This window comes from Xiphophorus couchianus, chromosome 14 (assembly GCF_001444195.1).
Source record: "Xiphophorus couchianus chromosome 14, X_couchianus-1.0, whole genome shotgun sequence".
NCBI lineage: Eukaryota > Metazoa > Chordata > Actinopteri > Cyprinodontiformes > Poeciliidae > Xiphophorus > Xiphophorus couchianus.
The window spans coordinates 16,079,182-16,106,833 of NC_040241.1; the positions used below are offsets into that span (position 1 = coordinate 16,079,182).

General features: G+C 38.1%; 1 protein-coding gene across 13 annotated transcripts in view; it reads right to left on the reverse strand.

Moving 5' to 3' along the window:
* col25a1 (collagen type XXV alpha 1 chain) overlaps positions 1–27,652 on the reverse strand; it is a 200,886-nt gene that overhangs the window by 122,530 nt on the left and 50,704 nt on the right. The gene's annotated exons all lie outside the window — the stretch shown is intronic.

A 27,652-nucleotide genomic window follows, 5' to 3' on the forward strand; every position in this document is an offset into this window, starting at 1 on the left:
CAATAATTTCTGAAACTGTATTAGGACATCTGACATTGCCAGATATAGTTTTATTAATCATCTTCATGTTTGCCATTGAAGATCCACTTGTTCCTTTCTCTACAAGTTCTCAGCTTTTGGATTGCTTTAAAGACTTCTTTTAAGGGTAAGAGAGCAGTGATGGGTGACATCCTGAGTGCATTTAGAGGAAGCCAAATAGACAGGTGCTTCCCATGTTAAAGAGAAAAAAAAAAAAAAACAGGACACTAGAGACTCGGGAGGGGTTAGATGCGCCAGACGAGGTCACAAGCTGTTTTGACTTCACCACTCGACTTTTCTGAATGCTTTGGCAGGTGGCGACAGCTGCTTGTGTAAAGGGGGTTTCTGTTTGGTTTTGATTCTTCAACTGGTAAATCATGAATAGAGACTAGTTGTGCATTCTAAAACTGCATTTTTGTTTGTTTTTAATTCAACTACTTCACACAAATTCTCAAACGTCTTGAAGTGTAATCAAGGTCTACTTACTAATAATTTCATTTCTAAAAATGGGGTAAACAAACAGATTAAAATTCTATGTACTAACAAAGTCCCTTACAAACTACTACTATAGCAAAAAGGGCATGTTTTAAGAATAAATTAAAGTATCCTAAGGTTGAAAGATCTCTAATAAGTTTAGAGAAAGGGGTTTTAAGGGCCCAGTCATGCATGTGTGTCATGCATGTGTGATTGTTTATCAAACCACACTTTAAATTAAATTACATAAGTCTGCCTTGTCTGCACAGATCTGTAGGTTCTGCCTAGCCACCATGGTAACTGGGATTTGTATCATGGCATGACATACTGGGTCTCCAGCACTCAGTGGTCAGTGAGTTTGGTATGGGAATAGTCATCAGTTTGTTTCATTTAAAAGCATGGATTCAGAGGAAGTCATGGCAGGCAGACTTTACATGGGAGCTGGAGCAAATGGTGAAGGAGACGCCACAAGTTCTTATTTAACCTATGAGAAGTGCACCAGGGAAAACACCATGGTTATGTAATGCTGTTACTTTCTTTAGAGTTAGAGAGTAAAAATATAAACAAACTATATAATATGTCGTGACGGAGTCAAACGTAAGAGAAGACATACAAACAGGAGTTTGGCATATTGAAGGTGGAGTAAAACAACAAAGGGAACCGTAGAAGACCAAGAAGAAAGGAGATATGGTTGGAAAGAGACAAAATAACAGGACAGGGAAGCAGACATGATAACAGAAAAAGATGGTGGAACGAGTCTCATCCACAGAAAAATGCAGCTCTGAGTGGAGCAAAACTAGCTAGTGACAGAACAGCAATAACACAAGGTTAAAGCTGATAACTGATCACAGAAAACAAAGCTAAACATTCAAAGCTGATTAAAATCTAACACAAAATTCAATGCTCCACAGGTAAGCTACTTTTTGTCATCAACACAAGTTTACATTCAGAGTATAACAAATGAATCCCTATTTCATTTGTCCTAACCTTAACTATTTAAAGTTAGGACAAATGAATAGTTAGGACTAGTTAGGACTAATAGCTTATTGGATTTTTAAATAGCCAAAATACAATCTTTCAGATATGAGTCTCTGACATATATTGGCAGGCATTCAGAGAAGAATATTTTGAGCATAATACTTCTAGGTTCAGAGATGATTGTGTGGAAAAATAAGCTGTTGTGGATATTCCCAAAAGTCAAAGGCATTTTAAGGACACAAAGAGAACTTTAAAACCAATATGTTCATTTTGAGTATAAATTTATAAACAATAGGTCTGGCTTTTGACTGTTTTAGCTTTTGTTCTCATAGTTCCTGAAGCACGAACAAAATTAAATTATTTCTCTCTCTTAATACGGTAATAATAGTTGGAAAAGTGCTCTGAAGCAAAATCCCTTACAAATTAATTAAACTCTATTCATCTGGCCCTCTTTCTCTCCTCTAACTGCAGGCCACGTATGATTGATAAGGGATATTGCCCATTTAGAACACACAAATCACAAACTGCAGTAAGTCAAATAAGCTGTGGGAAATATAACTTCACATCGACTATAGAAGGACCTATAATTCGTCTGGAATGAGCAATTTCCAGACTTGCAGAGACAGTCACATCCTACACACATCCTGGGGAAAACAGACTTCAGTTCCATACCATATCCACATTTGTTAGTAAGTATGACTGAAATCCCATTTCCGTTGCTGAAAACACCAAACCTGTCCTGACGTTTCAATCCTTCATGGTAATTACTGCATTTTGTCTCCTGCTTTTGCAGAGATAAGTCATGATACTTCCTGGCAGATAGTGCTAAGAACATACCGTTTCATCTGTCCTGTCCAATCCTATCTAATAACCAGGACAAAAGGTAAAATCATATTACACCAAGGTTTTATTGTAACCATCAGTAATATAGTGAAGGCACTTTAAAAACACTCTCCAGAACTCCAAGAAGAACATTTTATTCACACAAAAGATCAGATGTTCAGCTCGGGCAGATAAACGTAAACATATTTTTTGAAGACGAGGATGCATCCTTAAAGCACAAATAATGACTTATGTTGTCTTAGACCATGTTTGATAGTTTGGGCATAAAGTATAGGAAGAAATTAAAGACTCATTAAATGTTGAGAAAAAAATGTATGGAGCAAATCAGTGATGTGGATTTCTGAAACAAAAACCTGTACAAGCATAATTATGCAAATAAGACTGCAGCTCTGCAACAAGCTACTGTTTATCTTAACAGGGAACATGGCACCAACAGGAGAGTTTTCAGATGAAATGATGGAACAGATTGTGAAACTCTCCAGAACAGGGACAGGTGATTGTTTCAAGTCAGCCTTGTCTAAACTTTGGAGGAGGTAAAAAAGAATCAAACACAGATAGAACAAGGAAAACAGCCCACCATTACACCAGACAACAAAGTATTAACTCTTAAAACATTAAAATAAAAAAAAGGGTGTGGAAGGATTGAATGTCCATGACCAGTTTGTGTGAAATCAGCAGAGGGACATTGTTCACATACATTGTTTCTTAAAGAAAAGGAAGCAGGATTCAATAGGCTAAAGAGAAGCAGTCATGAATACTGTGGGTGATTGGATAAAAGTTGTATTGAGTGGCAAATCCCAAAGCACTTTGGGCCAGAAAGATGATGCTTGAATTGTGTTTTTGAGGCAATTTCAATGAAACATTCATAGACGACTGTCTGGAGGCAACTTCCACAGTCATTATTGATGTGGAGCTGCAGGTCAGATAAAGCAGCAGGAGAGATGACCAGTGTTTACAGAAGTATTCAACTCTCTTCTCTAAGTTTACAGATGATAAAGTTACTATACAGGCTATTTAGAAAGATTTGTTCAAACATTTCTTAAGACAAGAAAGAGATAAACTTGATGAATTAGCCAGCAAACACTAGTCTAGATCTCTATCCAAAAGATAATTTATCCCAAAAATGGAAAAAAGAAGGGTCCATGACAAGGCTTAATCCTGCAAAAATAATCTCTTAACTGTGCATAAGCATGGTGTAATTGTTTTATGAAGAATATTGCTTTTCATTGAAGAAGTTCAAAGACTTTCAATCTGCAGCACAAACCCATGGGAGGTGAAACAATGTACAAACTGTGACAGTTTCTTAATTTCTTAATTGTTTCACTAATATAACCTGATTTTTTACACTAATTATGTATATTTCAGAGCTCAACAACAAAATGCTCAGTCATTAAATATCATCAAACTCAACATCTTGCAGTGATTCCATACTTTTGGTGCCATTTGGTTGCACTGCCAAAAAATTGCCCATTTGTCTATATTTTGGAGAATTTTGCAGTGTCACCACAAAAAAAGCCACAGTCTAAGAATAGTTGCTCACAATCAAGAAACAGAAGGTGAAGTTTCAGAATTCCACCAACATCTCTTGTTCCAGGAAGAACTGGTTGTGTATTTTTAGTTTGACTCAATGTGTTAGAATTCTTTCTCTTTTTTTACCATTTTCAATAATGGTACGGATGGAAATTAATAGATGGGTCAATGAAGAGGAGAATATGCATGGCCAACTAGTGAAGAAGAAGCTCATCAAGCAGGAAAACGCACAATAAAGTGTACTTGGAGATGAAGGCTAAACAGCAGACTAATTAGCTTAGCATTAGCTTAGAGCTAACCTGCATGAAACAATTACGCTGCTGCTTTATCTTGCTAATGTTTTTTATTTTTATTTTTACTTTTTCTTTTTTTACACTGTCGCTTAAGAGATGTGGTTTCATTTCATGAGATATTTCTCAAATGCACCAAATAAGAAACAAACCGCTAGTCTTAAACAGCTTTTAAAAACGGCTAATAGTGGCTAAAGCATTAAAAGAACAGCAGCCAAAACAATTTCCTGAACATAGTGTCTCCATTTTCTTCCAGTTCTCTCTAAAAAGAAACAACCGAGGGGTTGGAATGGAGGAAATTATCCTAAAAGGGCAAATGAGGGTCAGTATGGTTGTAAATATTTTGCAGAGCAGCCAGCTTTAGAAATGTCAAAGACTGATTAGCAGGATAGCAATACCTTGGAGAAAAGGACTCATTACCAAGAACAGAAAGGACGAAAACGATTTATTTCATGTATGCATCATCAAAATCAACTATGACTGAGCTTATCAATTAATATAAAAAGAAACAATATGATAGCTGAACTTTTTCACTCCAGGCAATAAAACAACAACCAGATTGTCTTGAATGAGCTTAAAAATAAAGTAGGGAAGGAAATCAGTCTGACAGGGTTGTTAGTTGATCTTAAGTGAAACTGTATATCAGGAATGACTTCAATAAAAATGTGATTGCCAGTAAAGATTATGACTGTGCCTTTTTGACAGGAAACCAGTTAGAGTTACTGCTTTAACACCAATATTGCAGGCTTGATTAAATCCAGGAATGCGAATCAATTACTAAAACAGGGAAAACCACTAAAGACGTTTTCTCACATTTGGAGGAGCAGCTCCTGCCTTTCATCAAGACCGGAGTGCCCCTTAGCAGTGATGATTGGGAAGTCATTGCCGCTGAAGAGAACAGGCTAGTCTTTGTCCGTGGCCGTGCATATGTTTTGAATTACCACTAATATTTTTCAAGCTTCAATTGTTATTTCTGGATAATAAAATATGTTGTTTGTAGAAGATTTTTGCATCATAAAGCACACGCTTCAAACAAACAATAATAATAATAATGGAAAAAAAGAGGATGGAACATGCTGAATGTGATGTAATCCCACAAACTGTTAAACAAATCCTCTTTGGTGCAGTAACTGTTTGTTTGTTTACACAATAGAAGAGCCTCTGCACTCTCTGAGTCTGTCACCCATAACAAATAGGACACTTGGGATTTATATGTGGAAGTCTGGTAAGGAAGGAGAAAAAAAAATCATTACCACCCCGCGTCAGCCTCTAAAAAGGGTTGGAGTTGTAAACAGGAAGGTTAGAGCAGAGCAGAGATGCTGATCGACTCAAAGGGACACAGGGCCTCGCGAAAGTTTTCATACCTGTGGAACTTTTTCACATTTTGTCACTTTACAACCACGGACCGTTTTGTATTTTGATCAAATTTTAAGTGCCAGGTAACGGCACATATTTTGTGAAGTGGGAAACTGGCGTATATCCTCTATTCCAGTGGTCCCCAACCACCGGGCCGCGGACCGGTACCGGTCCATGGACCGATTGGTACCGGGCCGCGCAAGCAATAATGAACTACTTCCGGATCTTTTATTTTGAAAATCCTAAACCGGATTTTACCGGTTACGTCTTGCGCGTCAAAATTGAGCCAATTTGCAGCAGAATGAGTAACAAAACAACATCGGAGTACTGCGCCCCCCGCGCACGGAGAGCACCTCTCTCCATCTAATCTGTTTTTATCAATCAAGTTACCATTCTAACACATGAATTTGTTTTGATCTAACCCATCGTACCTCTAGCTGTTTGCAGAATTGTTTTTCTGTTGCCTCAAATCTTAACTCTTTTGCAGCCTCTTTCTGGTTTACTTGGAGAATTGCCATGTATTTAGTTTCCTTTGACCAGCTTCTCTCCGACCCTGACCTAAACTCCTCCAGATCTTTACCCTGAGCTGTCTGCTGTGTTCCTTGATTTTTATGATACTTTCTGTTTTTTGTACAGATGTTTTCTAACAAACCTCAGAGGCCTTGAAGTAGCAGGTGGACTCACTTTACTACCCACTTTGTGTTGGTGTAGCAAATAAATTCCCAATAAAAGATGCTGAAAAGATACAAATACTTGACTGAAGGGGGCAGAAAAAGTGCATTAAAAAACTCCCATTGAATCCAAAAACATATTTAAAGCAGTGTCCAAAGACCTTATTTTCTATTATTTTAATGATTTCTAAGAACAAGATGACCAACTGCACCATGGTGATAGTGCAAGTAGCACAGTAATGCAGCTTACTTTTGTGCTCTTGTCTCTGCAAGGGGGGAAAAAAACAAACAGCAAGGCCATAAATCTGTCTTGAGCAAACTGTAGAGGAAGTAGTTCTGATAGAGCACCGGATTAATGACCGCTTCCTTATGAAATGTTAACTAATTTGTTAATTACAACCTCCTGCTGCTTACTGATTTTCCTTTTCCTGGAGTGCTTTTTCAGTGTCTTCCATTTAAATCCCCCTTTATTGCTGCGGCATCTGCTTTGCAGGAAGCACAGAAAAACACACCGCAGCTTTGACAAACAGTGTCACAGTGCTAAATAGAAAAATTTTATTATGAGCTGTTTCACAGAGTCAATAAAATACAACCGGTGACAAAGCAAAACATAAATACATTTGGAAGCATATAATTCACCCAAAGCCTTGTTAAACGTCTAAAAAATGTTTAAAAAGGGTCAAAATTTGCTCCGGTGCTCTTATGTGATAATTACAGCAAAGAAAAATGTTATTGGACTGCAAGGCTGTGATCAGACAGGAGACAGCACTGAATAATCATAGGCCCCGCTCCCTTACTCACCCAATCACACACCAATAATGCTCAAAGGAAGTGTAGTGGTTAATTGGAGAACAGACGTGTGTTTACTCTGCAAAGTGAGAAGGAGGTTGGGGAAATTATCGACAGACAGGTCTGCTGGAGTGCAGTCTGCCCTCAAGCACCCAGCTGCTGGCCCAGGGACTAACACGGGCGTCTACTTTAAATTCAGAGTAGTTTGCACATAATTAGGGCAGTGGTTGAGCAACCATTAATCATCCTGAGAGCAGGGAGGAAACGGGAATATACCTAAATGTTCAAGCACTGCTAAAAAAATGTTTAAATATTAAGTATTGAGGCCAATCAGCGCAGACGTGCATATGAAAACACAAATACCAGTAGCAGGGGAACAATCCAGATAGCTTTAATAAAGTAGATTGCTTTGTTTTTGGAAGGCAGTGATTTCAAAGGAAAAATATATTAAAGATTTGATTTTATTCAAAATTAATTGAAAGGCTTAAGTCACATTAGTAAGTTATTGAATATACTGAGTTACTTCATATTTTTGTCCCCCGACAAGACTGACTTTCAAAGTAGTTCTGAGGAGCAACTACAGTCTCTGCCTCTGTGAAGGGAGTCAAAGGATTTCGTCACAAATTTTCAGCTTTTTCTTACTTTGTGGTTTAGAAATCCATCCAACACCTGACACAGGACCTGATAGGTGCTTCTTTTGGCTCATCAACTACTGGCTTTATCTTTGTGAGAGAGACTGTTAAAGAACCATCAAAAAATGAAAGCAAGTGTTGACACACTAAAACAACTGTGACACTAGTCAGGGCCGGTCCAAGCCTCCATGGGGCCCTAAGCAAAATTTGGTTTTGGGGCCCTCTAGTTCTGCTAACATTGTTGACTGGCTGCAATCAGCAGTCTGATCATTAGATCATTCATACAACTGCTATAAACTTATTGCATCTCTGGCAGTGCTGTTTACATTATATACATGTATAATACAGGATACATTTATTGGCCAACTGATTTATCGACCAGTTGATTTCTGGGCCCCGATTTTCTTAATTTTGGGGGATCCTGATTGGCCGATACTTACATGTGAAGCCCATCTTATCCCCTGATCTTATCTTCGTCAGCAAAGTTTTAAAAATCTGTCTCTGTCCTCTTCTGCTCTACAGTGAGAGGTTTGACTGACAGACCGGCCCACTAAGTCAGGTCTGAACATTTACAGTTAACAATATTCACCCCACTGTTACCAACTCAGTGACTTTCTTGCTATATTTAGCGACAGTTGAGACAAAAAAAAATTCATATCAACCAAAATCAAAATTGGCAGGTCAGGCTTTTTAAAGATCGATAACCAGGGATCGGCCAGCAAACTGCAATCGGTGCAGCCCTACACACATATTCATGACATTCTTTGATTAAATTTCTCTTAAGCGTTACTCCAATAGCTAAATCTTTAATTTATACCAGGTGAGTCTTTCTCTCCTGAGAATGTGGACCGGTACTGGGCTGATTCTGTGCCTTCAAATGATTTTAACAGAAGTTTCACATAACTTAGAAGTTGATGTAAAAATAATGTTTGTTTTAGCCACAAAATGATTTTGCTCAGCAGGAAACAACAAATCCCCCACTACAGCATGGAGCAGCTCATCCATGTAGCAGCTATGTAGCCTGACGTAAAAACATTTTGCTAGACAATGTCAAACATTGAGAAGTTTTAATTATTATCAAACATTATCAAACACGGCGTTTTGAAGCCAAAATACCTCAGAAATATTCAGAGCCAACCATGAGAATCAACTCATTTAAAGTTTAAACTGAATTTCACACAAATACAAAGACCCTAGCATAAATGTTTGGCTGTTGAACTGGACCTTTCAAGCTAATTTTCTATTAGCAGCTTTACAAATCTTTTACATTGCATTACCTTGCCAAAACACATTAAAACAAACTTTATCTTGGCTTTTTTCTATTCTTCCTCTTTCTTTTCTCCCTCCCTGAAGGATAAGTTCTTTTTTGAGATATTGTTTTGCTTATTTAACTTCATCTTCATGGTGAAATTGTGTGTTTTTGATATTATAATGACAGAAATTATTACTAAAAAAAAAAAAAATCAGCTCCACTGAGGGGGTCCCCTTAATAGCCCTGGGGCCCTAAGCGGCTGCTTAGTTTGCTTATGCCTGACACTAGTACTGAAAGACAAACCCAGAGAAAAGCAATTTTCAGAAGTAAATCAGGAAAGTGAATTTACATAACTGTGTGGGTGAACAACAGACTGAGACAAATGTATGATCCAAACAAAACCAGAGAGAGAATTATCACAGTTGTATGATGAACTTTCAGTCATGTTAACTGCCACCATCCACTATTACTAGTATTAAATGCTAAAGGTAGCTTAAAGTGTCAATTCTACAATAATTTTGTATTTGTTTTGTATTTACTATTTCATTGTAGATGAAAGACAATGACTTTAAAACCTTCACACCTTTTTTCCCCCTGCTAATCTGCTAATCAGATGCAGTAGCGAGCGGCCACAGAGAGGAGTTGACCTTTCTAAACTTGTCACTGTCTACATTTAACCAATAAGAGGGCCATTGTTAGCTTGACTGACACAAACAGCAGGGAGTCAAAGCAGGTATGTAACCTTCAGATAACTCTGTGGTGACCCTTTAGACAGGCTGCAACAGAAAGTCCAGCATTCAACCATTTATACAACAACCAAACTGGAGAGAAATGCAAACAGTGCTTCAAAGCGCCTGATGGCGCCTGCTTTTATAGGATTCATCCATGACGCTGAATGTTAGGAACCAGGCTGCATGCATTATGTCCATGTTGCATTAATGTCCAACTGCTAAATGCACAGTCGAACATTAATAAAAACAGCCGGAGAAGGAGGAGACGCTGAGCTGAATAAAATGCAGAAGAGATCGGCTAGCGAAGCGGGGTTGGTAAAATGTGTTCGACACAGGAGGCAAGTACACTCCGACCCTTTTTAAAGCAGGCTGCTGATGCATGAAAAGATATCCACTGAGAGGTGGCAGCACATTGGCGATTTATAACTCTGGACTCCTACCGTATGGTTTGCGAAACTGGCTCCTGTCTCATGTGACGGCTTAGAAATGATTTGCATGCAACTTCATCGGTACTAAGTGAACCAATATTCCCCCAATGGATAAAAAGTCACATTTAATTCCTGAAAGCTGAAAAGACTTTTAGACTTTATGATGCACTGCTGAAAATAAAGTGATTAATGAAAGCAAGACAAAAACCACCAGGAAAAGAGACTCCAAATATGTAGGTAGATGTATTCAAAAGAACAACCTTACTAATACAGACAAGCATTTTTACTACAGGCAACTTATGACCAAAAGAAAAAAAAAGAAAAAAGTATTCATTACTATCAAACCGTTACACGTCAGCCTTGTTACCCGCTGAGTTGTGTACGAGCCAAACATATTAGCTTTTTGTGAGAAGAAGAAAGAAGCAGTTCCAAGTTTCCGTCGCTAACACGACAGCACCGCCGAAGCTTTCTGGATCTCACTGCAACTTCACATTAATAATTGTCTTTTTAAAAAAATCTACTGAATTTTAATTGGCACCTCTGAAGCCGCTGCTGAAATGTCAGGACAGTTTTTTGAAACTGCGGCTGGTGCAAATCATTAGAAGCATCTGTAAAAAGTCGGCACTATTGCTGCTTTATTTTCTCTGTCAAGTTTTGTAACCAAATTAATTTTGAGATGTATAATTGCTATATAGTTAGCTTTATGACTGTTGACAGTGGCTTGAGAAAGACGGTTTTGGTGACGTGCCTAAAGTTCACAGCACAGGGCCTCCACCTCAACTGGCACCCTGGTGAAAACATGTTGGAGGCCTTGAAATACAGCCATCTTGTGCAACGGTGGAATAAACTCAAACTGAATAAAATCAGAAAAAACACATCCATGTCAAGGCATAATTGCTTTAAACCAAAAGAAAATACAGTCCAACAACGATTGACATCCCTTACGATTCCGATAAATTAAACCTAAATGACTCATTATTTCTACCTTACTGTAAGTTGATCCAAGCTAGTATGAACTTCTATTTATTAATGACTTCCAGTTAGCCAGGGGTATAAATATGACATGGACACTCATTTCTTAAGGTAATTTTTTTTTACAAATTGGTAAGACAGAAAACCTGGCATTCAAGTTATGAAAATGCGTATTGGTCTTTATAAGCTAGGTGAAGCTGCAAGAAAGCAGTCACTTGTTTCTAATGTTCCAATATCAACAGTAAGAGCAGTAACTATGTGATTTTAAACAACTCAAGAAGGGGAGGCATTCTGGGAAGAAGCTTTTTCCTGCCCTACCATCACAAATGTAGATGTGTGGCGGTTGCCCAACATCACGGGAACTTTGTGCTTTTCTCATATAAGACACATTTTTAGCTTTCCATGTACTTGGAGTAAAACTGAGAACGAAATCTAGGAAAACCTTCATGCTCAATGTTAAGTAGGGTGGAAGATCCATGATTCTGTGGATCTGTTTGTCTGCCAAAGCCTATGGGAAGCATGTTACAGTGCAATGCATGATCAATTGAGGATCTTTTAATTAAAGATCTACTAGGTGCCGCCAGAAAACTGATCAAGGGTCATCTTTAGGCAGTTCGACCCAAAACATATGGCAAAGTTAAGACAGAAGCGGTTCAGCAGACATAAAACCTTCTCAAGGCACATATGAGAGGTCCCAGGACTCTGGACGATCGAGAAAGATTGTGCCAAGAACAATAGTCAAAGATGTCAGTCCCGGTGTGCTGCAAGTTTGTGGAACATTATATAAGAAGTGCTGTCATCTTTACGAAAGAGTCATGCAAAGGATTAACAGCGGGTGGAGGAAATGACTGTGGAGGGTGTTGTAAATACTCCTTCATATCCAAAGCATTCTTTTGTCCAGGTCAACATCTGGGCTAGTGTTTCATCAAAGCATTTGCTTCAGTTTGCAAACAACTGCAACGGCAAGAAGGACTGATAAACAGCCAGCATCACATAAATAAACAAACCAAACAAGAATACAAAGATCCAAACTGGTGTCCCTATTTTTAAACCCAGATGCTTTGTGGCCAGAAAAACCCAAGCCTTTAATGAGACTTAATGACAGGAGTTGGAAAACAGTCAATTTGTTTCTGCAGAGCTTTGGCTCTTTCTGCGGTCGCACACAGGAACAGAAATGGGGACGAATCAGTTAACAAACTTTCTGGGGTTCCTTAAGAAGCATGGGTTTAATTTTCCACATAAAGGCCCTTCTTCCATAACATATATTTATGTTAAGTCAGAGAGATTCGATATCAACTTTTAACCTTAGGAGATTGAGCTCAAAATGTCACAGATACACCACAGTCATTAGAGTTTAACATCCACCAACAGTCTTGCATCGAGTCAAAGTTGTTGCCAAACCCGAGAAATTTTTTAATTTTGGCAAATTTCAAGAAAAATGTAAAAATACGTAAAAAAGGATTAATCCCTCAGACATGCTCAAGAATGACTATCGGTTGAGAAAAGTCTATTTTATAAGGGATTTAACTTTGCTCTTAACAAAAATCAGATTTTACGTTACATGTTTCTCAACAAACCAGTAATTTCAAAGAGTTTCCTTTATTCTCTCAAATGCATTTGGAGAAAATTATCTTGCACTCTACGTTAAAACCTGAACATCTGTTGGAAATCAGAGTTTGGAGGGCTCACTTTGTTCATTTCTTTTCCCATCATTATTCCATTATGGAAGGGATGAAGGACTCTCATCCTCCTGAAGACGCTGTAATTACAGCTGATGAAAATGAAACGCTTTCCGTTCACATGCCTCTTACATCTCTGACATGTTTTGGCTTTTGGCAAAACGGGCAAAATCTCCGCAAAGATACCCACAAATCTCACCGGAAAGTGCGAATAACGGGAACAAAAGGACTGATTTGCCGGGAACGAAGTAACCAGAAAGGGCCTGCAGTATCCAAGCCTTCACAGATCTAAAATAATGGCATTCCTCATCAACGGCTTTAGATTTTCTGGGATCAAGCAGATGCTGGAAAGCTGATAGGCAGGTCCTTTCAGGCTAATTGTTTAAGGCCAAGCAGAATGCAGCAGAGTATGTATCTGACACCGAGCACATGTGATGCCAATCATGAGTGCCAAAACGTGCAGGAGGTGCGATCTCAGCTCAAGAATGAACAGGCAGCCTCGGCGTCAGGCTGTTCTCCAACAAACCCATGTTATTTGGCTGTTAACAGGTCCCCAGCTGGCGTCTGCAGCGTGCTGTATGTGCTAGCATGCCAATGGTTTGGTCTGCGGATGTTCACGGCCATGTGTGAAGCATGGATGTTGGCTTAAAAGCACCAAGAGGCCCCCTGAGCGCAGACTGCCACCAGAGAAAAAGAGGCAACAGCGAGCATTTATTTAGACAGCTTGTGTCTGCGACAGGAGGAATGCAGACCACAAGCTCCAGGCCTGAAGTGACTGAGGGCTCGTTTGGACACAAAAGGCACCGGGCAGGGATTGGGTTACGACCAGATTAGAGTCTGGGACTGGTAGCGGCGTTGCTACTAGGCTGGTGGGATTTTTAATAGGAGTTTTCTTCTGGGGGAAGAAGAAAAACACAAACTGATCCCTGAGAAAGGAGCTAAAGGATAACTTACACAAGCTTATTAGCAACACGAAAAGGAATCCGTGGCTTTTCAAAAGACTTGTCTAAAATCTTTTGTCACTGCTCATTTCTTCGTATTTTGCATTGCAGAAGAAGACTCTGTTGCTCTAAATAACAGCCTATTTCCAACTTTAAGAAATTCTTTATACTCATAGTTTTTTTGTCTCTTTAGCGTTAAATGGGCTAAATAACAAGCGGCTCCGCACAGCAAGTTTTATCAATGAAACAAAACCGCACCATCACGCGCCTTTCTGGCCACAATGCTAGTCACCATGATAATTCAGCTAATGGTGTCCCTCAGGGATCTGTCCTAGGGGTCTGTGGAATCCATTAAAATGAGATAACACAATTTGACAGATGTTCTATTCATTCTCCATATAGTTATCTTTGACAGCAACTTGGCAACTGCAAAATATTTATTTTTAAGCTGATGATGTTAGAATGTATAGTTAAGCATTCACACCCAACCTCGTTGTTACTCAACCGCAGTTGACTATTAAAAAAACATGCAAATAAATTGGAATGTCCTAAACTTTGTTTTGAATTCAAAACTCAAAAAGTTTAGACTAAGGTTCTAAGTATAATTTACTGTGCTATCAGTCAGGGTGCAGGGTTCACAGAAAGGGTATTAGTACAAATATCTGAGCTTTCTTCTTGATGACTTTTTTTGTCTCTTAGGTGCTATCCTGAGATCTTGGTGAAAGACTAAAAGCTGGTTTAGATATACAGTACAGTACTGTATTGAGTATATGTATATATTTTTTTGGTTTCTCTATTGAGACATGAAAAAATCCTTGTTGCTGCTATGTTTGGCATGTCTGCATCGCATTATGGCGAAGTAATTTATATGCACACATAATTTCAAAGCGCACATGTTCAGAATGCTGATTATCGTGGAGACTCACACACGACTTACTGGTATGAGCTCAGGCACTGGTACGATATAGGGACAAGGTCATCCGCGTGACGAGTTATTTGCTTTGTTAGATATAACTTGGCCTGGATACTTTAAAAAAAAAGATTTTAAGTCACAATTAGTTTTTTTCTTTGTTAAATAAAGAAAACAAGGCCAAGTAGTTTTGATTAATAGTCATTCAACATTTTCTTTCAGTTCTTGGACGTTTTTTCACTGACTGAAGGTTTTTATTTGCAGAGGGTAATTTCACATATTACCGTTTTGTTACCGTTACCGTTTTTACCTGGTTTCTTCTTCTGACATGGAACATTTTTTAGAAATTAATCATCACTCTGTAGCTGCCATTGCAGCGTTTCATCCTCACTTTGACAGTTCATCATCAAAAGCAAGTTTCTATAATTTCTTCATGGTCTGCTGTAAGGAAATGTGGTTCTGTGGCTCCAATAAATATCTACCAGCAGGAAGTTATTTTGGTTTCATTAAAGGTCACAATCAGTCATAAGAGTAGAATGGTTCAAAAAGAATCTAAACCACATTTAGTGGAAATGAGGACAAAATTATTTTAATTAAACGAAAACTCACATGAGGTTTGAGCTTTTATGACAATTTATCTTCAGAGTTTATCAAAATATCAAAAGAAGCGACACAATAGTTAGGTCAATGGGTGTTAAATGGTTTGAAAAGGACAAAAAATGACAAACACGTAGGTACTAATTATTAAACGAGCTCATCAACCCAGCGTCAATTTATTTTGAGACAGTTTGATTACTAAATGTTCTTTACTGTGACTTATGCCATTAAGGCATAAACAATGTGGAATCCATTCAAATGAGATAACACAATTCGACAGATGTTAAATTGTGTTTTAGGATAAGCAAGATATTCGGACAGAGCTATTAGATGAAAGTTTTACATAGAGTGGATTTTCAGCTGAAAGATGATGCATCTGGCAGGTCATTGTTTCATTCCTTGTTAGATTCTATACGCATCACTCTGAAAAAGTGAGGAATATTTGTTAAAACAAAGAGGAACATTTTGTAAATGTCTTCAGAAAGCCTGAACATATACTGAGACTTGTTTACATGATTAAAGTGTAACCGCTTAGAATGTAGCATATAAAGAAATTAGGGCTAGTTTGAAACTTCTTTGCTCAGTATTGTGCATTTTTGGGATGTGGCATCATTTCACAATGTATTGTCACACAGTTTCAGCACACAGAAAGAAAGTAAATTAAGGAAAACCAGCAAAGCGTGTCACCAGCAAGATGACTTTCTCATGTCTCGAGAGGACGGGGGGTGGTGGGAATGCCTGCGGTTTTGGCTTCCTTCGCTAAAACTTTGTTAGGTCACACAAGTATCATCCAGTGAATCCCTTTGGGTTGGTTTCAAAAAAAGAGCAGATGAGCCCTTGATGGCACCCCACAGAAGTGGCTCCCCACCGCTGATCATACACCACACTGCAGTCATAAACCCCAAATGAGAGGCTGTCAGTACTTCCCAATTCTTCCCATAACCACTGAACAACCTCTGTCTATCCAGTTATCTTCTCTCAAACTCTGATATGAATAAACATACTGGCAAATCTATCCATACATATTAAACTTTTCCACAATTAGTTATATTAATAAAGTAGCTTGTAATCCGTAGTAGTAAATCTACAGACTGGATGGAGACCGTCTGTGAACAAAATGTTCCAAGTCAACAGTGAAACCATTTAAATAAACACATAGATAAAACAGAAAGGAGCAAAAGTAAAGATATGACATCAGAGAACAAAAAAAAAAACCCACAAGAACTCATATAATGGAGCTAAAATCTAAATAAAAGTCTGATAAATGTATTAGTCTGCGGTTGTTTTGTAAAAAAAATCAGGACAGCATAAAGACGGAGTCAACACATTCCACATCATGGGGATTTATCTCCCCTTGTCTTTAGGACAAAAAGTATCCTTTTACCAGAAGATCTGAGAATGCAAGAAGAGGCGTGGGGTTCAAAAAGGTCAGCAATATGGGATGGGGCTCTAAATGATCGGACTGAAATCAGTAGTAAAATATACATGGAGCTAAAGAATACAGCAGGAGAAATGCTCCATCTCTTATGTGTGTTAGACGGTCAAGGTCCTTTTCTTTCAGTCATATAGATCATTCAGTCATTCCCAATTGGCAGCATCATGCTGTGGGGATGGTTCTTCACAGCAGGCCATTTCAGACTTGTAAAGGCAGAAGGCAACAATAGATGCAGCAAAACACAGAAAAATACTGGAGGACAATTTGTTTCCAAAAACACCTTTGGCTTCGAAGAACATTTCATTTCTACCGAGATAACGACCCGAAGCGTCCAAGTAGGGCTGAAAAATGTATCTGCCTCAAAGCTTCGTTAAATTAGGTTTTATTATGTAGCGCACCGTGTTCCCGCCAGATCATTATTTATGGTGGGCAGCGCTATTACTTCCGCCTATGAGTTGTTGTGAAGCATGGTGTTGACTTGTGCAGTGCTTTGTCAGGGTTTGGGGGAGAAATAAAGATTGGTGAATGTTGTGGCGTGATGGTTGGAGTACGACAACTTTTCTGCTGTCGGAACCGCGTCGTCACGGTTTTGGTGCAAACAGTAGGAATGGCGCAGAGAGAGAGAGAGAGAATTCGTCGATTATTCGTAAAAATATTCTATAGAGTACTCAATTACTAAAATATTGTTTCACAACAGCCCTACGTCCAAGTAAAGCTACACAGAAATGGTTGAAAGATAAAAAGGTGGATGCTCAGGAGTGGCCCAGTCAAATCCCAGACCTCAATCTAAAAGAATTTTTGGTAGGGCTTGAACAGCTAAACCCCACGCAACCTGACAGAGCTCGAGCAGCTTAGCATTAGACTGTGATGACTCAATGCTGTGATTGCAGTCAAAGGTGAATCTATCAATACTAACATTAAGAGGGTGAATAATTATGCAATCACCTTCTTCTACTTAAATAATTTATTTAATTGTTTTTGTTGAAATCAGTTTTTACTTTGACATTAAATAATCTTTTCGCCAAAAAAAGTTGATCATGACTGATTTTTCAGAGTGACAGAAGGGAAAAACCTCTATGGAGGTGAATAGCATTTCTGGGCACTATATATGAAATGTAATGTCGAAAGAAATTACAAGACGCAAAAAATATTCCAAACACAAATTAGTGTCACTCTACACTATTATTTGTAGAAAATGAAACCAATTTATAGCCTGATAACCTTTTCACAATTATGCACAGGTTATTGCCCCACTACATTAAATCCAAACAAAACACAGAAATGTTTGTGTTTGTAATGTGACAAAATGTGAACAAGTTCAAAAGGAAGGGATACCTCTTAAAGGCCACCGTAGCCCTGCATTACCTATTTGCTCAGTGCCAAGAACACACACCATAAATCACCTACCACAAGATGAAAATGTTGTGCTTCACTGCACCATTAAAAACACTGACAAGTCTGTTAGGAAGAAGTGTTTGACAGAAACCACATACAGAGGAGACAATTAATATCAAAGCATCCCACTACCAACGGAACCGTGACAACTCCTCGTAATGAGCAGTTTATTCAAAATGCAATTAACTGTGCACAAGAGGTGACAACAACTTCTATTTAATAAAACAAATCACTCAACCGTGCCCTCTATCTATAAAACAAATGCTTTAGACTTTTTGGGATTTGTTCCCAAAGAAAAACTGCGAACGATTTGCAAAAAGGCCAAGAAAAAGAAATAATCCTCCAGATGAAGCCTTTGCTTTCTGTAGCAGCTCACATGAATAAAATGACATTAAAAATTGATGGGGTTCTGCTCTGAAAGTGGCCAGTTTGCTGACAGTGAGGAATGAGACATCTGCTCTTCCAGAACACAGATATTTACTTTTTATTTGAAGGGGCTTGAAATCTGCGATGGCAGGGGCAAACGGGAACAAAATGTGCTTCCTTAATGACAGCAAAGAAAAAGCACTTCAGAAGTCTAACAGATGAATACCTGTGTGTGGCATAAAAATAAATTTAAAAAAAACGCTGATTGCAATTATCTAATAACCTGACAACCGGCTCTCTGACATCATTTGCATACAAGAAGATTTTTTGTAGACAGTGAGAACCAACAATTCAGACAAATGATTCAGCGTGCAATCATTGTTGTGTCAAACTGTCTACTCACTGTGGGATCCAATTCATTAATCTTGTCAAGTCCATGCCTACAGTTGTGCTTCACTGCTCCCCCCCCTACTCCTCCGCCCTCCACGTTATGCCATCAGCATGTTATTAATGCGTAACAGTTTTTTTTTTCTCTTTGAAGACAATTCGGATGCATCAAAGAGGAAGCAAGCAGGCTTCTAACATCAGGGCGAGCATTCCAGTCATTGGGAATTTCACCGCAACAGATTCTTTCTGATCAGCCTCGCCTGGATTAATTTGAGCCGACAAAGCCCAATCAGTTTGAACCCTTGCCCGTTCGCATGACTGCCTACGTTTGGCAAATTGTGTGGCTGCTAATGAGTCCGAGCTGGACCGAAAATTAAGATCAAATGAAATCCAAGGTTTTCAAAATACAACATGCACCTGCACCAAAGGTTGTTAAAGTAAAAGGGGTAGAGGGGGTGGTCAGGGTAATTTGTGAATTGAAAGCAAAACAGATGTGTTCAAATGGCAAAAAAAAAACTAACATGTTTTATTTGAACTTCTGTGTGCTGTAACGTAAACACAACTTCCAATTATGCAGCTCAGGCTGTTTTGAAAAGCATATAAAAGGCATTTTTATATGCAAAAAGCAAATTCCTAACAAATAAGGTAAATACATGAACACAAACACAACTCTGGATTATTGGTCACATGCTAAAGATTATTAAAAAGCTTTAAAATAAATTATTGGTAACACTTTATTTGACAGGTTGTGAATAAGACAGTCATAAACATGACATAACAACTGTCATGAACATGAGTGAGTTTTCATGAATATTTATGACTGTTGTCATAAAGTGTCATTCGGTGAATCATGACACTTTTAATACAAAGTTGACATTATTCAAAATGTCTTTATGACAACTTGACGTTAACCAAGAAATCATGATCTGACATAAATTTGTTATAAAAGTATCACTGATTAAACTTTAGCTTTAATAACATAAAGCTACATAATTTTTAAAGTTTAATCAGTTCATGACAGGTGTTATGTCATGTTTATGACGGTGTCATGACAGTCTTATTCACAACCCATCAAATAAAGTGTTACCAAAGGATTTTCTGTCAGACGGATCAAATTCCACTGAAGAACAGGTGATTTGTAAGAGAACTAGTTCTAGTACTAGATCCACCGGCAGGTTTTTTTCCCACACGGGACATTTTCCCATTTTATGAGTAAAAAAATCTTCCAGTGGAAGAAATACTTTTTATTCATACAAGAATTACTGTCTTAAAACAGACCTTCTACATTTTTCTGACGTTCCTTGTAAGGTAGTTTTGCCTCATTTTAAATATATTAAGATTTTTGAACTGGAAACTTTACTAAAAAATAAGATTTTATGTTTTTGCAGTGTGTTTAGCTGGTTATCCATTTTCCTGTAACCATTTGTTGAATTGTGAAACAGAACATTCATTAAGTGGGATGTACTGTTGTCTTTCCCATTCCTAAGACTGTCAGAGATGGTGGCTTCTCTGTCAGGGCACATTCAAACTCCATGACTTTATGCTATCATGGATTACTACTTAACTCGATGTATAAACTAAGGAAATGTCAGGGGTATCGATAATTGTGAGCCTCATGCTCTCTGTCAAGGAGAGTGGAGGATCTGTGACGGTTTGGGCCTGTTTCTTTTCCAGACGCCCTGGAAACCTTGATAAAGTGCAACATGAACTCTCTGGTGGTCAAGGAAAATGAAAACGAGTCTTTAACTTGTTGAGGGATCTGCTCATGACCAAATCAACACAGAACTGGTTCCACAGACGCAAAATAGGAGAGAACTCAGGAAGAGAATTTGTAAAAAAAAAAAATTAAATAAAATCTCTTTCTGCATTGTTCAACCTTGTGAAATATTATAGTAGAAAAATAAGTGGTGGTCTACTTACTGAATAAATGAATTGAAGTCAATAAATGTGAAGGGCGCTACAAAAAGCAAACTATGCCATGAGGAACGGGTGTAGAAATAAGTAAAGACAAATCATTAAAGCATTTATAAGGTCACTTTCCAACATATTTATTTTATTTAAACATAAGAAGCTCATGCTTTAGTGCAAAATAGGCTACACTGGTTCATATTTGAACTTTCAGGAGCGTTCTAAGATTGTTAGAAGGGGAAAATTGAGGTAAAAAAAATCCTGCCGTGTGAACGAGGGTATAGTCAAATCACTCAAATCTCCGTACTGACCGCAATATCTCAAAGGCACCGAGAAAAAGACTAAGTTCATTTCAGGTCACCATCCTTTGACCTTTTCCTCTGAGATTTTGAATGGAACAGCGTTTCTCACTGGGAATCCTAAATGTTCTGAGTGTTGCTGTAAGTTTCAGTGTATTTGTGGAAAAACGTTTCCTCCACATCAGCAGAACACCTCAGCTTCACTGAAGCATTTTATTTGAGACATAACATACTGCGCACTCAGCTTTACACGCTAAAACCATTTTTTGTTTCTATGGCAACCAGGATGCAGGGTTAATAGCTAATTAAGACGCCGATCAACTAAAGAAATCCTGGCGTTGATATGGTTTATCACTCAGGTAGCAGGAAGTTGTTAAATTAGACTATAAATCCACTGATCTAATTTTTAGATCGATTGAAATATAACATGCTAATTAATACTTTTGCATGTTTTACGTCTTCAAATTATAATACCTGTGAAAGCAAATCCTCTCCGTGGTTTTTAATGTTGGGAGTTGCTTTTAAGGCAGGAATGAGCAATTTCTGGTGGCAGATTTTTTTATGCCTCGTTGATAACACTTTTCCACAGCTTGCACCGGGCTCAGCTTGTTGCAGAGGTGCTGACAGTGACAAAATTAATGACTCCAGCTTCCCCCACATTATTCTGTCATATGTCAGCCATAGTCACTTTTAGACTCCAAGGGACCCCGATGAGAAACGCGTGATGCGATGAGATAAGCTGAGGCAAAGCCTGGTGTGTCTGGCTGCCACCTCTGTGTCTTCAGGTGTGTGTCAGACAGAGAGGCTGGATGAAGGAGGGCAGCTACTCCTCTCTCTTTCTCCTGCGCCTGTCGCTCGCGCCTGTTGTCAGCGCTTTTCTAAGAGAGTGAGACAGAGGCGTAACAGCCGGTGAGACCTTGTGGATTGGTCCCCGCAAGTCGTGGGAGGAAATATGACCAGCGTGAGTTTCCACCAGGCAGTCTCCCTCCCCGGGAATCCAATTACAAGATTACAGAGTGAGGGGGGAAAAAAAACAACAACAAAAAACAGCCCCACTGGGTTTATACAAAGCTGTATTACTATGATCCCAAAGGTTGTTTGTGGGCACAAATTCAACCTTGTTGTATGCGATAGAAGTTTGTCAGGGACGGCGGCGGCTCTTGCATGAAAGCTGCCTTGGTCAAGTCTTGAAGAAGCCGTACTTATTGCAAAATACTTCAGTTCAACTTTTACCTATTTACAAATGGTGGGGTTTTGTGTTTTTCTTAATTTAAAGTTGTCTTGATGCCGAAAATGCTGAAAATATTTTGGGATTATCACAGAAAAAAATCATGATTTCTTGTATCTCGAACTGCTATTTACATAATTGTTTACGATTTGAACAAATGATCATCAAATTCCCACCACTTGAACTGGAATAAAACACTTTACTAAGTACTTCAGTTGTAATTTTATTCATTTGTCAAATCATTTTTAGTGTCTTATTTGAGCTTTTTGGTACTTTGTTTGTCAATGACATGCTCTTAGCCCAGGCAAAGCACTTTCTGTTACACCCATTTTATTATTAGCTTGTCAAACAGTATTACTGCCGACCACCAAGCCTCAAATGGGAGGAAATAAAATGTGAGTTTGCACAATAAATTCTTTAAAGGCAAAAGTGCCTAACAAAAACCCTGCTTAGTTGATATGAGTCAGGTAAATATGAAACATTAGAAGCTGCTATGTCTGATTGTTCTGGTTAAAAAAAGGCACTTATACTTTCAAAATCCCTGGTTTGATTTTACACAATAGACAAGATTCAGATATCCAAATGTTTGTTTCCAAAGTACTTTTTTCAGGAGAAAGACCAAAAGCAGCATACCTTTATTTTTTTATGGTGGGGTACAGGGACAATGGATCATATAGAATCCCTGCAGTCTTTATTTCTAGATAGCATTTAGCTTTAAAATCATTAACGTCCTTTTATATTATGAAACGACGCATTTGCTGACCAGATAGATTAAGATCCAGCTTTTGCCTTTTTTTTAATTTACAATAACCACCACAGGGCTTTGCCCTCTGTTCTGCAGGAAGAAAACGTGAAGCAAGCTGAGGGGTAAAAGCACACGAAACATTGATGGATATAAAGGTTAAATGTTCTGCTGTGAGGGACTTTTGATGACTAATTGATTCAGAATGCAGAACAGGCTGAGAATTTGTTCTGCTTCGAGTGCAAAAAAAAGAAAATTGCTTTGTTTCTTGTGGATGTAACAGTAATTAACTGCAGAAAAGGGATACTTTTCCTTTATTTATCCTTTCCTTTATGAATAGGTAGCAGAATCTAATTTACCAGCTGCCATACGTTCCTCCAAGATTTTAATACAAATAATTAACACTACAGCAAAGTCATATTTGTGCTTACCAACATTTTTTGTCTAAATTAATGCATTTAATTTTCTTTCTAAAGTCATTGTTAAAAAAATAAACCACACACAGCATGCTGTGCAGGAAAATCTAACAAAGCAAAACGAAATTCAAAAAGTGATTCTGTGAAACACAATGAATGAAATCACATAATCTAAGTGCACACAAAACTAATGCTAATGAAAGGATGGGCATCTTTACCAGTATATTGAAGCCATCTAATCTCCTAGCTTTTTCTAAATGGAAAGATGAATTATTTTCCAAATTGAGAGTCGCAACTCGATATCGTGTCTGATTTATTTTAATACAAATAGATCCTGCAAATAAGATGGGACAAGACTGGGCCTTCTAAGCCAACCATAAAATTTTAAATTAAATCCGGAAACAGATTGGAAGCCTGTGGAGTGGGATAAGCAGTCGTTACATGCTCACCCTTAACATGCTGTTAAAAGTCAAGAGGCAGTCTGCTATACCACGTTTGTGATTAAAAAAAACAAGTATAACCTACGCACATTATCACAATTAATTAAAAAAAAATCTAGTTGAAATACAAAAATACAAGCAAGAACTTGCATTTCAAACTATCCTTAAAATTAGCTAAAAGTCATGACTGTATTTATCAAATTTAAAAAGTTAACAGCCTCCATTATAAAATCAGCCTCCTTCCATGCCAGATTAGTAGTGCCCACTATATAGTAATCACCAAAAACTGAATGACTGGACATTACTGGACTGTAAGAGACTTGTGAAAAAAATAAATAAATAAATGATTTTCACAATATATAGCTATATTCATTTTCTGCACATCAACCCTCAGTTTCAGCTTTTCTGTCACATTTATGTCATGTCCACTGCTATGGATTGCTAACTTTAGCTCCACAAAGTTTATTAGAGAACAGAAGCAAGAATAGATAGACTTAACATCTGCAGGGTCAAGAAGAGTAAACCACTGCAACAGATTTGTGAATCCCCAAAAAGTCAGGAAACCCTCAAACCGTTTGTTAACAAGCTAACAAATGAATGAAAAGGAGGTTCATAAACATGTATGAATTTATCCATACATCTTAAATTCTAATTCAGTAATCAGGATCTTAATGTAGTTTGAATAAAGAAGAAGTAAAGAAGCCATGTTCTATAAAAAGAAAATAACAAATCACCAGCACTAGTGTGCTGCCGAACACAATGGTCTAATCTAGACAGTCGCACACAGGTCTGGAAACATCAGAAGAGATGTTAGGGATTTCTGTCAGGTAAGCACTGCTAACCTTTGAGGCAGTGCTTACCCGTCTACCTGGACTTAGAACCACTTGCCTATGAAACAGAACTACCGAAGAAGTTTCTGAACACCAAATGTTCATTTTGAACTGTGAAAGTTGATGCTATGAGACATTTACAACAATCAAAGGCAGTATTCGGGTCTAAGAGAACCAAAAGACTTTCCCAAATTGCCAGTTCCAAACATGATGGTTTAAGATCAGAGTCTCATGTGGTCTAGTTCCCATGGCGATTTGATTTGAGTCAAAATCGAGTTAAAGCTCATACAGCTTCTAGGCTTAATAAATCATTCTTAACGTCTTAAAAGAGACCCTTATAGACACAACTGCTGTTAGATAAGGAAGAATTTTCATCTGAACAATAAAAGCAAAGATTTATCCAGAAATTCAGAATATCTGAGTTAAAAAAAGAAATGTTATTCTTTTGGAAAAATAGTACAACCTTTATATGCGTGATTGTGGCATTCTTGTCAGAGTTTGAATAAAAATATAAATAAATGTAAGCTCTGGTGTATTGATATCCTTTAATGGATCAATAATTAGTTGATTACACTTCAAAAACAGCGTGTTATCAAATGCACCACTCAAACCTTGCTTCATCATCTTAAAAATAACCAATCCCATGAAGGCACCTGACACGACAACTGTGTCTGATGGCAGGCTGTGGTATGTCGAAAGCTGCTCCAGCATTCGAGAGCAGCCAGGACGGCTTCCCATTTCAAAGCCAAAAGAGCCGATGGATGGTTGTACTCACCGGGGCTATTTGAGAGTTGACCCCTGACCCTATCACCCACACCCTGATCACGTCCCGCTGTGCATGCTTTCAAGTCCTCAACACCTCTAACTCCTTGGCTTTAAAGAGTAAAACATGTATTGATTACCTTGTTCATCATCTGGATAACACTTTTTTCCCCCCAAAGACACAATTTTGGATAAAAGCTGTTTTATGGCACTTTTGCTATACTTTTAAAATCTAGCTTCATTTGATTGTCACCATCATCATAAATCATTCAATTTATTCCTTGAATTGCTGCTTTGCACAGAATTAGAGGTCCTTTTAACCTTGGCCTCATTGCTCCCATGTTTTCTCCCTTCTGGCCTCACAAGCAAATGCATTAGTCAGTGAGTGCCACACATAACTCTCTGTGCCAGTGGTATGACTGGCTTACCCTGTGCCAGGCACCCTCATTGGCCTTTCTTGCTAATTTACAGCTTTGTGAGTGTAATGAAGGCCGTAGACCAACAGGTGGCATTATTTATAGTGAAGCTGTAGACAAATGAGGAAGAGGTCCAGGAGTAAAGAAGGGAAGATGGAACCCGGGAAATAAACAAATATTCTGGCAGGAAACATGACAGGAAGTGAAAAACATGATTTAAGATGGAACATTAGATGAAAAATGCAGGGAAATTTGAAAATGTGAAGTGCCTCACATGGACATTCACACCCCTTTTTAACTTAATCACCTTACAGCTCCAAACATTAATGTATTTTAATAGAATATTCCAACTGGTTCAATGCAACCAACTCCATCAGAAGCTGCCCAACTATGAAATAGTTCAGCTGTTTGCAATTTAATCTCAGTATGGATTCAGTTTTTCTGTGAAGGCCTCTCATTAGTGAACAAACATCATGAAAACCAACAAACAAAGCAGACAAGTCAAGGATAACATCTTGGAAATCAATTTAAAGCTATAAAACAATATCCCAAACTTTAAGCATCTTACAGAGCAATGTCCTGTGTAAGAATATTCGTTTAGTAAAATGGCCTAGTCAAATCCAATTGAGAATCAACACTGTTTTTGGATAAAACTATAAACTATTTTTTTTCTATTATTATTTTCCTATTATTGAAATGTTTATCAGTCAAGTATACAAACAGTGTCAAACAGATATCCTACATTAAGCAGGGATAATACTCTTTACTCTGATCCACAGTGTAATGACCATATCAGGCAGATATAAGGGATTAAACTTTTATTGGCCTTGTTGCTCCAGGCTTCAGCCTCAGAGTGGAGTGGTTGGGTTCACTGGATTAAAACTCATTTAAACTGATCCCTTCATCTCTTCTGTCATCACTAAAGCTAAAACCTTTCATTATATCATCCGCTTTGGTGTTTCTCAGTATGACTTTGAAGCCAACATTTTTCTTTTTACTGCCTGGTATTGCTAAACTACGAAAACAGGTACTTATCACCTCCCAAAGTGAAATTATTAAAGTAAAATACACTTAAATTTTAGGGGGGAATGCAATCCAACCGAGGCCGTCTCCGCATGACATCCCAAAATTGTTGCATAAATCTGATCCCTTATATAAAACTAAAAACATTCCTGCACTGCTGGGGATGAGTTGTGCACAAAGAGCCCATGGTTGCAAACTTGCGCCGCTCATTTGTTCTTGGCCCATAAAAGTGGGGTGCAAATTGCCTGGTTACACAATATGGAGAAAGCAGAAGAACACGAGAAAACAGTGCAGTGAAAACACGATGGCTGAAAGAGTATGGGGTATTTTACACTGATGTGAGGGAAAACATCAAAAGTCTGTGTGGCACTCGGAGCACTTCAAAGGCTCATTTAATGTCCTCATTCAGGGTTTGGTGACCTTTGATCTGACTGATCACTTTCATTTTGTCACAGAAAATTTGCATAATAGAGAGCTTTTATTACAGAAGCTTTATATCACACTGTCAAATGTCTTAATTTGAGCACATTTATTTGCTGGGGAAATATTCCACTTTAAAGAAGAATTAGGTCATTATCTTGTGGAAAAAATCTAATGAAAACACATTTTCTGTTTACTGGTAGAATCCACAAAGTTGAAATTTAGTGTTTTGGTATTTCAAGGCAGTCATGTGCAACATATCGAGGTTCCCAGGACCTTTGGAAGAGGAATAGCCCCACAGCAACCTAGATCCTCCATCATACTTGTACCAAAGTGGACGTGAGGCACTTTTCAACAATTCCCACAACTGGCGTATTCGTTGTTGAAAGGCTTAATCTTAGTCTAATGTGGCCGCCGCATGTGGTTCTAGTGAAATTCTCGTTAGAGATGAACAAACTCTACATGTTTACATTTCTGATAGCAAAAAAAAGGGT